The sequence below is a fragment of the Ailuropoda melanoleuca genome, unplaced genomic scaffold (genome assembly GCF_002007445.2).
Source record: "Ailuropoda melanoleuca isolate Jingjing unplaced genomic scaffold, ASM200744v2 unplaced-scaffold5654, whole genome shotgun sequence".
NCBI lineage: Eukaryota > Metazoa > Chordata > Mammalia > Carnivora > Ursidae > Ailuropoda > Ailuropoda melanoleuca.
In genome coordinates, this window is record NW_023229992.1 from 1 (window position 1) to 8,247 (window position 8,247).

The following is an 8,247-nucleotide window of genomic DNA, read 5'->3' on the forward strand; positions in this document are numbered from 1 at the left end:
AATAATTACAAAAGGTATAACATACACATAATAGGAATATTAGAAGGAGAAGGAAGAGAGAACATAAATATGTGAAGTAATAATAACTCAGAATTCTTTAAATAACAGACACTATAGATCAGAAAAGCTCAGAAAACATCAGCTATGAATTTAAACTTCAAAAATTCAGAGGCAAAGAAAATATCTTGAAAGAAGTCAGTGGTAGTGATGGTGGATGTGAAAACTTAGATACAGAGAAACAGGACAAGAATTACTTTGGACTTCTCTTTGGAAATGATTTAAGCAAGAATAAAGTGGAGTGAAATATTTAATGTTGAAAGAGAAACCTCACCAACATAGATTTTGTATATGATATACAACTTTATGTCCACAAATTTGATAACCTAGATAAAATGAACCAATCTGTNGACCAATTTGTTAAAAGATGAATTCATTAAACACGCACAAAGATAAATATATAATCTTAATAGGCCAATATCTATTAAATCAATTTAATCAATAATTAATAATCTTTCCAAAAAATGCTCCAGGCCAATATGGTTTCACTGGTGAATTCTACTAAAAAATTAAGGTGGAAAGGATACCAATCCTATACAATCTCTTTCATAAAATACAGCAGGAAAAACAATTCCTAACTTGTTCTCTGAGGCCAGCATTAGCCAAATAAAATCAGGCAAAGACATTACAATTCAGAAAAAGTACAGAATACGTGAATGTAACTGCATTATCCCTCAACAAATGCTAGGAAATTGAATCCAAAAATGTATAAAAGCAATTATGTACCACAACCAAGTGGGATTTATCCCTGGTATGCAAGGGCATTTCAATATTGNCGTAAATGCATCATCCCTCAATAAATGCTAGCAAATTGAATCCAAAAATGTATAAAAGCAATTATGTACCACAACCAAGTGGGATTTATCCCTGGTATGCAAGGGCATTTCAATATTGAAAATTAATTAATGAAATCAATGATATCAACAAGCTAAAGAAGAAAAGCATAAATCATATCAATAGAAATATAAAATGCATTTGACAAAATCCAACATGCATTCACACACAAAAAACTCTCTCAGGAAATAAGGTATAGAGGGGACTTCCTCAGCTTTTAATAAATAACATCTATAGAAAACTGACAGCTAACTTCCCACTTAATGCTGAAACTAAATGTTTTTTCCCAAGAAAGAGAACACAAGAACAATGTCCCCTTTCATTACTCCTACTCAACATACTACTGGAAGTCCCCCCGAATGCATCAGAATAAATAAATAAATAAATTAATAAATAAATAAATANTAAATAAATAAATAAGATTATAGATTGGAAAGGAAAAGATAAAGTATCTTTGTCCATAGGTGATATTATTTTCTGTGTCCAATAACTGACCAGAGAGAAACATCTGGAACTAAAAAGTGAATATAGCAAGATTGCAAGATACATTATTATATAAAACTCAATCAACTTCCTAAACCAGCAATGGACAACTGCAATTTGAAATGAAAAACACAGGGGTGCTTGCGTGACTCAGTCAGTTAAGTGCCCAACTCTTGATTTCAGCTCAGGGTCGTGAGATTGAGCTCCATGTCGGGCTCCACTTGAGATTCTCTCTCTCCCTCTGCCCCTCCACAGCCCCCCCTCTAACACAAAAACCAAAAAACAAAAACACACAATACTATTTACATGAAATACTTAGGAATAAATCTAACAAAATATGTACAAAATCTATATGAGGAAAACTACAATATTCAGATGAAATAAATCAAAGAACTAAATAGATGGAGATATTCCATGTTAATGAATATAATTCTCAATATTGTTAAGATGTCATTTCCAACTAATTTGGTCAATAGATTTACTCAATCTCAGTCAAAATCACAGAAAGTTATTTTGTAGATACCATCAAATTTATTCTAAAATTTATATGGAAATGCAAAATGTCCAGAATAGTCAATCCAATATTGAAGAGCTAAGTCAGAAGACTGACACTAGCTAATGCCAAAAATTGCTACAATCCTACGGTGATCAAATCAGTGTGGTGTTGGAGAAAGAATCAACCAAAAAATTAATGGAACAGCATACACAGCCCAGAAATAGACTCACACAAATATCGTCAACTGATTCTTGACTGTGAAGCAAAGACAATTCAATGAAGAAATTCATGTCTTTTCAACAATGGCAAAAGAACATTTGGACATCCACATGCAAAACACATTATGTATGTATGTGTGCATATGCACACACACAGACCTTACACATCTCACAAACAACTCAAAATGGATCATAATTCTAAAAACAAAATGCAAAACTTTATATAAAACTTCTATATTATAATAAGAAAGAAAATCTAGGTGACTTTGANTTAATATGAAAGAAAATCTAGGTGACTTTGAGTTTGGTGATGAATTTTTAGTTAACATCAAAGCACAATCCATGAATGAACAAATTGGTCAGTTTGACATTATTAAAATTAAAAACTCTGCTATGTGAAAGTATGTCAAGAGAATGAAAAGACAAGCCACAGACTGAGAGACAATATTTGCAAAGGTCATATCTGGCAAAGGAATTTTATCTAAAATAAACAAGAGCTCTTAAAACTCAACAATATGAAAATGAACAACCCAATAAAAAACGGACAAAAGAGTTGAATCGATACTTCACACAATAAGATATACTTATGGCAAATAAGCATATGAAAAGAAGTCCAGCATCACATGTTATTATAGAATTGCAAATTAGGTGATACCACTACACACATATGAGAATGGCCAAAATCCAATGCCCTGACTACACCTAGTGCTGGTGAGGATATGGAGCAAGGGAAACACTCAGTCATTCTGGTAAGAATGCAAAATGATACATTCACTTCTGGAAGACAGTTTGGCAGTTTCTTATAAATTTAAACACAGTTTCCAGCAATTGCTCTCCTTGCTATTTACTCAATTGATTTCAAATCTTTTGTTCATACAAAAGACTACACACACACACATGGTTTTATTTTGTGATAGTAAACACTTGAAAGCGACCAAGATGCTTTTCAATAGAAGAGTGTATAAACAAACTGTGTACATCAATATAATGGAATTTTATTCAGCAATAAAAAAAGAAATGGGGTATTAAGCCACAAAGACAGGAAGAAAGCTTAAATGCGTATTCTAACTGAAAGAAGCCAGTCTAAAAAGACTACTNCAACTGAAAGAGGCCGGTCTAAAAAGACTACTTACTATAGGATTTTAACTATATGACATTCTGGAAAAGCAAAACTATTGAGACAATGAAAAGGTAAATGGATGCCAGGAGTACAGGAGGGGAAATCCAGAGGGGAGAGGTTGAGTAGATACAGCACAGATTCTTAGGGCAGTAAAGCCCTCCCTTATGTTTTAGGGCTATGAGACTGCTATGATAATGTAATAATGGGTATTACAGTGGGTGACATTATTCATTTGGCAAAACCCATAGAACTGTACAACACAAAAAGTGACTGCTGATGTCACTTTGGACTTCAGGTAGTAATACTATATCATTCATTAATTGTAGAAAATGTACTACACTAATGTAAGATGTTAATAATAGGGGATACTGTGTGTGGAATGATGAGAGGGGATATATAGGAACTCTACTTTCTGCTCAATTATTTTATAAACTTAAAAATACTGNATTTTATAAACTTAAAAATACTCTAAAAAAGTCTACTGAAAATTTCTTTTTATGTCTTTAGTTCTCAAATTAGTTAAAAACATCTGAGGTGTGCATGCATTAATTTTGAAAGAAAATGTACTGGTGGAACTGCAAAATTGATAATAATAATTTTCTTATTTTGAGTTGTATGTATTTTCATGTATTACTTGTGTAATTTTGAGCAACTAGCTTATCCTACTCCCCAGATAAACCCTGCCAAGATATGACTCTTANATAATAATAATTTTCTTATTTTGAGTTGTATGTATTTTCATGAATTACTTGTGTAATTTTTAGCAACTAGCTTATCCTACTCCCCAGATAAACCTTGCCAAGATATGACTCTTATGTTAATGCTTGCTCCATTTTCTAATATTTGTTATATTGCTCAAGCAGTATTCACAAGGACACTTGTGTGTACCCAGGAAACTTGATTTTAAAAGGTATACTTCTGGAGGGGCAGTAAACTCTCCCTAATCCTCTTCCCACCACCACCACCATCCCACTGCTCCCATTTTTACTATGTATTAAAAATAAACTCAAACATTCAAAGTACTAGTAAAATGAACATCATACACATATTACACAGTTTTAACAATTCCTAACTTAGCTATGTTTTCTTTTTCTAATTGTTTTGCTGAATTTTAGAAAGTAAATTATAAATACATGATTTAATAATTGAATATTTCTTTTTTTAATGTTTTAAGTTTTTATTTAAATTCCAGTAAGTCAACACATATAGTGCAATACTGGTTTGAGGAATAGAACCCACCCACACTCACCCTCCTCTCACACACACACACACACACACACCCCCCAGTGCTCATCCCATCAAGCGCCCTCCCCAACACCCATCAGCCATCCAGGCCATCTCCCGTCCACCTCTCCCTCCCCTCAGCAACTCCCAATGGGCTCTCCACTCAAGAGTCTCCTATGGTCTGCCCTTTCTCCCTTCTTTTTTTTCCCCCTTCCCCTATTGGTCATCTATCCTGCCCCTCAAACTCCACATGTTATTTCTGTATGTATCTTTAAAAAGAAGGACAATTTCCTCCATCCTCCAAATATTAATCACACTAACCATAGTAATGGTTACAAAGTAACAAAGTAATGGTTACCTTGGTTAATGAATTAGACTAATAGAAAGTAATTTTCTTTTGTATTTCTAGTATCTAGTCCATATTGGTTTCTCCAATTGTAGTCTTTTGCAACTGTTATTTTTTTCCAACTAGGATTCAATCGAGAACCATACTTTGCAATATGCTGTCATAAAGTTAAAGTCTAATCCACAATATCTGGGGATTCAGGAAAAGTCTCCAAAGGTCAGATCCAATTTTCACGTCCCAACTCGCCAATAGAGGAGGAAACACTTCTAAAATTACTTCCTGCGGTCTCAAAGTTTCATGGGAAATGTAGTCTTAAACCTATGGGCCTGCCGCGCAGCACTCTGGGAACGGGTCCTGGGGCTCATTCTGCGCAAGTGCACATCCGGCAAGCTCCTTTCCGCCCGCCTTCTCTCGTTGAAAAACGACGGCTATTCGGCTTCTTTGGGTGTCTGCGGGAGCAGAGGCTTTGCACTGGGGCTGGGAGTACTGGGGACACGGCTCCGGGAAGCCTGGGGTCCTGCCAGTTCCGGTAGGTTTGTGTGCGGCGTGCGCGAGTGGGAAGTCCTGGGAATTTGCCGGCGGGTCTGCCCTCCCCGCAGCCCCTGTGTGCTTGCGGCGTCTGCTCCCGCCTGCTGCCGTGGCGCAGGTGGGGCTGCGTCCCCTGGCGGGAGAAGGTACCNCTCAAAGTTTCATGGGAAATGTAGTCTTAAACCTATGGGCCTGCCGCGCAGCACTCTGGGAACGGGTCCTGGGGCTCATTCTGCGCAAGTGCACATCCGGCAAGCTCCTTTCCACCCGCCTTCTCTCGTTGAAAAACGACGGCAATTCGGCTTCTTTGGGTGTCTGCGGGAGCAGAGGCTTTGCACTGGGGCTGGGAGTACTGGGGACACGGCTCCGGGAAGCCTGGGGTCCTGCCAGTTCCGGTAGGTTTGTGTGCGGCGTGCGCGAGTGGGAAGTCCTGGGAATTTGCCGGCGGGTCTGCCCTCCCCGCAGCCCCTGTGTGCTTGCGGCGTCTGCTCCCGCCTGCTGCCGTGGCGCAGGTGGGGCTGCGTCCCCTGGCGGGAGAAGGTACCCCTTGCGGGCGCCGAGTGCGNTGGGCGCCGAGTCTGCAAACTGCAGGCGGTGGGAAGGGAATCCACCTTTATAATGTTTTCCATGAACATGAGGCTACTAACAGTAGCTTGTGGAATTACTCAGAAATAAGGTGTCATCTGCAAAGCTTTTTGTCAAGTGCTTGTGATAATCAGTGTGTAAGTTGCTGTCACAAGACACTTTGTTTCCTTTGGTATTTCATTTAAGCCTCACAATTGCCCTTATAAATATGCCATTTTAAAAAGTGAAAGGAATTTACTGGAGGCTCAATGGTATACCCCAGGGCACAAGCTGGTAGGTGGGAGAGGTTGGATGTAAATACAAGCAGATTTTATTCCCTACCTCTTGCTCTTCCCAGCATCCTTTCTGCCCCAAACAAAGAGTTGCAACCTTTGGAGCTCTTAGCAGAGTAGCCTGTCCCCAGATTTCCAGAGATGTGATTGTGAAGTGAATATGGATAGGCTCTCACAANCAAATATGGATAGACTCTCACAATGTGATGAAATAGATCCTGGGATTTGTGGAGTCTTTTTAGAGCCCCTGGTCAAGAGACTCTTGAACTTTCCTGCACCGTCTAAGGTACCTCCATCCTCAAAGGCATAGTCTGATAATCTAATGCAGTGCTAGTCCATAGTAAGATAATGGAAACTAAATATAATTTAAATTTTTTCAGTATCAACAATAGAAAGAAAGATGAAATTAGTTCTACTGATGTGTTTAACTTAGTATATCCAAGTTATTATTAACCACACTTCAGGTGTAGTAGTTGAATGCAGCTAATGGCTACATTACTGGAGAGTACACTTGTAGTGAATTTCAAAGTCACGTTTAGAGTGTTAAGTGGAGGTTTCAGATACAGTGAATTTGTTTCTCAGGCCCAGATTCCAGCCCCTCTGTAGTAAAGTAACTTAAGACTGGAAAAAGAGACCCCTAGGAGCAACTGTCATTTAGAAGAACAGCTAGCTCTTCTGACAGATTCCTCACTGGAGTTTCAGAGCAGAGGCAGAAGTTTCAAGAAAGGCACGGGTCCTGACTTGCTCCACCAGAAGCAGTTCTTGATCCCTGTATGGCATGAGTCAGACTTGGTGATCACACGCAGAAACCATCACAGACTGTGTGACAGTGGACACTGGTCCAGCTTGCAGAAGGTGGTAGCCTGAGGTTGAGAGGGATGGGTGACTGTCAGGCTGTACAGGAAAAGGCACTTCACTGGATGGCTGGTAAGGACATGATGCCCATGGAAGGTGTAACCTGCCAGAACTGATGAAATCCTAAACAACACCCAGTTTCCTTCATTCTCCCCTCATTCTTTCCAGATTCTGAGCTGCCCTCATACCATGTCCATAACCGCATGTGGCATCTAGAGTTAAATGACAAAAGGACAGTAAAAGAAAAGTTTTCTATATTAGACACTTTTGGAAGCTCTAAATATTGGGCCTGAAATGATTTTTTGTAAAGACACCCAGGGCAGAATTAAGAACTTAAGCACAGTGCTGTTTACTTACACAGGTAAGTACTATAGGCATCTAAGAAATCTGTTTTAGAATTTGCAACCAAGTCAGAACAAAAAGTTAGAAAAAAATATTTCTTGCATAAAGCATCCCATCTTTATTTTGAAGTTTTCTGGGGAAGCTCTAACTCAAGGTGTAAAGACAACACAAATTTGATTAACAATCCCATCTAAGTAGGGTTTTTTAAACAGCATTAGTTTAAATGAAGGTGGAAGGTTTTACCTTTGTATACCTGAATTTGTTTAACCGATATCCTCTNCCTGAATTTGTTTAACTGATATCCTCTTGTTTTATTTTATGTTTTTTGTTGTCGTTCTTAGTCAAAAGGGGATATAAATTGTTAATTCAACGACTTCTGAGTTTCACAGCAGTGGGAATCCAAGATTAAGCCTATATAATCATACCGCACATTCACTTGTTCACAGACTACCTCTGTGTGGTCCTTCTTGTTCTCTCTCAAGAATGTCAAAAGGATATTCCTCTATAGGGAAACCTTTTTTCCAGCTGATGTTATGAGATTTTTACGTGAATGAAAATAGTTGTAAGGCAGACTAGATTTCTCATGATCCTATTTCTCTTCCTCTTTCCCAGCTGAACCTTTTCATTTCTTTACATTTTTCAAGGAGCAGCAGAAAATGAACATAGTGCAGGTAAGTTCTATTTTTAATAATCTCTTTGTTTTATAGTGGATTTTATAAGAGCTTAAGAGTCTATTAATATGAAAAAGTAGAAATAGAAATGGATCAGATGCATTCAGAGTTGGGAATACAGATGAGTAGCAGAGCAAAGGTGGGGTGTGGATATGAAATTGGAGCTCCAAATTTATTTCTGAGTTTTGGTAGACATGTCAGAATGTCAGACAAACT

General features: G+C 38.1%; 1 long non-coding RNA gene across 1 annotated transcript; it reads left to right on the top strand.

Moving 5' to 3' along the window:
* The first annotated feature begins 5,533 nt into the window (after positions 1-5,533).
* LOC117799748 lies at positions 5,534-8,148 on the top strand. The gene is made up of 3 exons (XR_004622999.1): positions 5,534-5,701; positions 7,187-7,379; positions 7,973-8,148. It is a non-coding gene; the product is annotated as an uncharacterized LOC117799748 (long non-coding RNA).
* Positions 8,149-8,247: the final 99 nt, after the last annotated feature.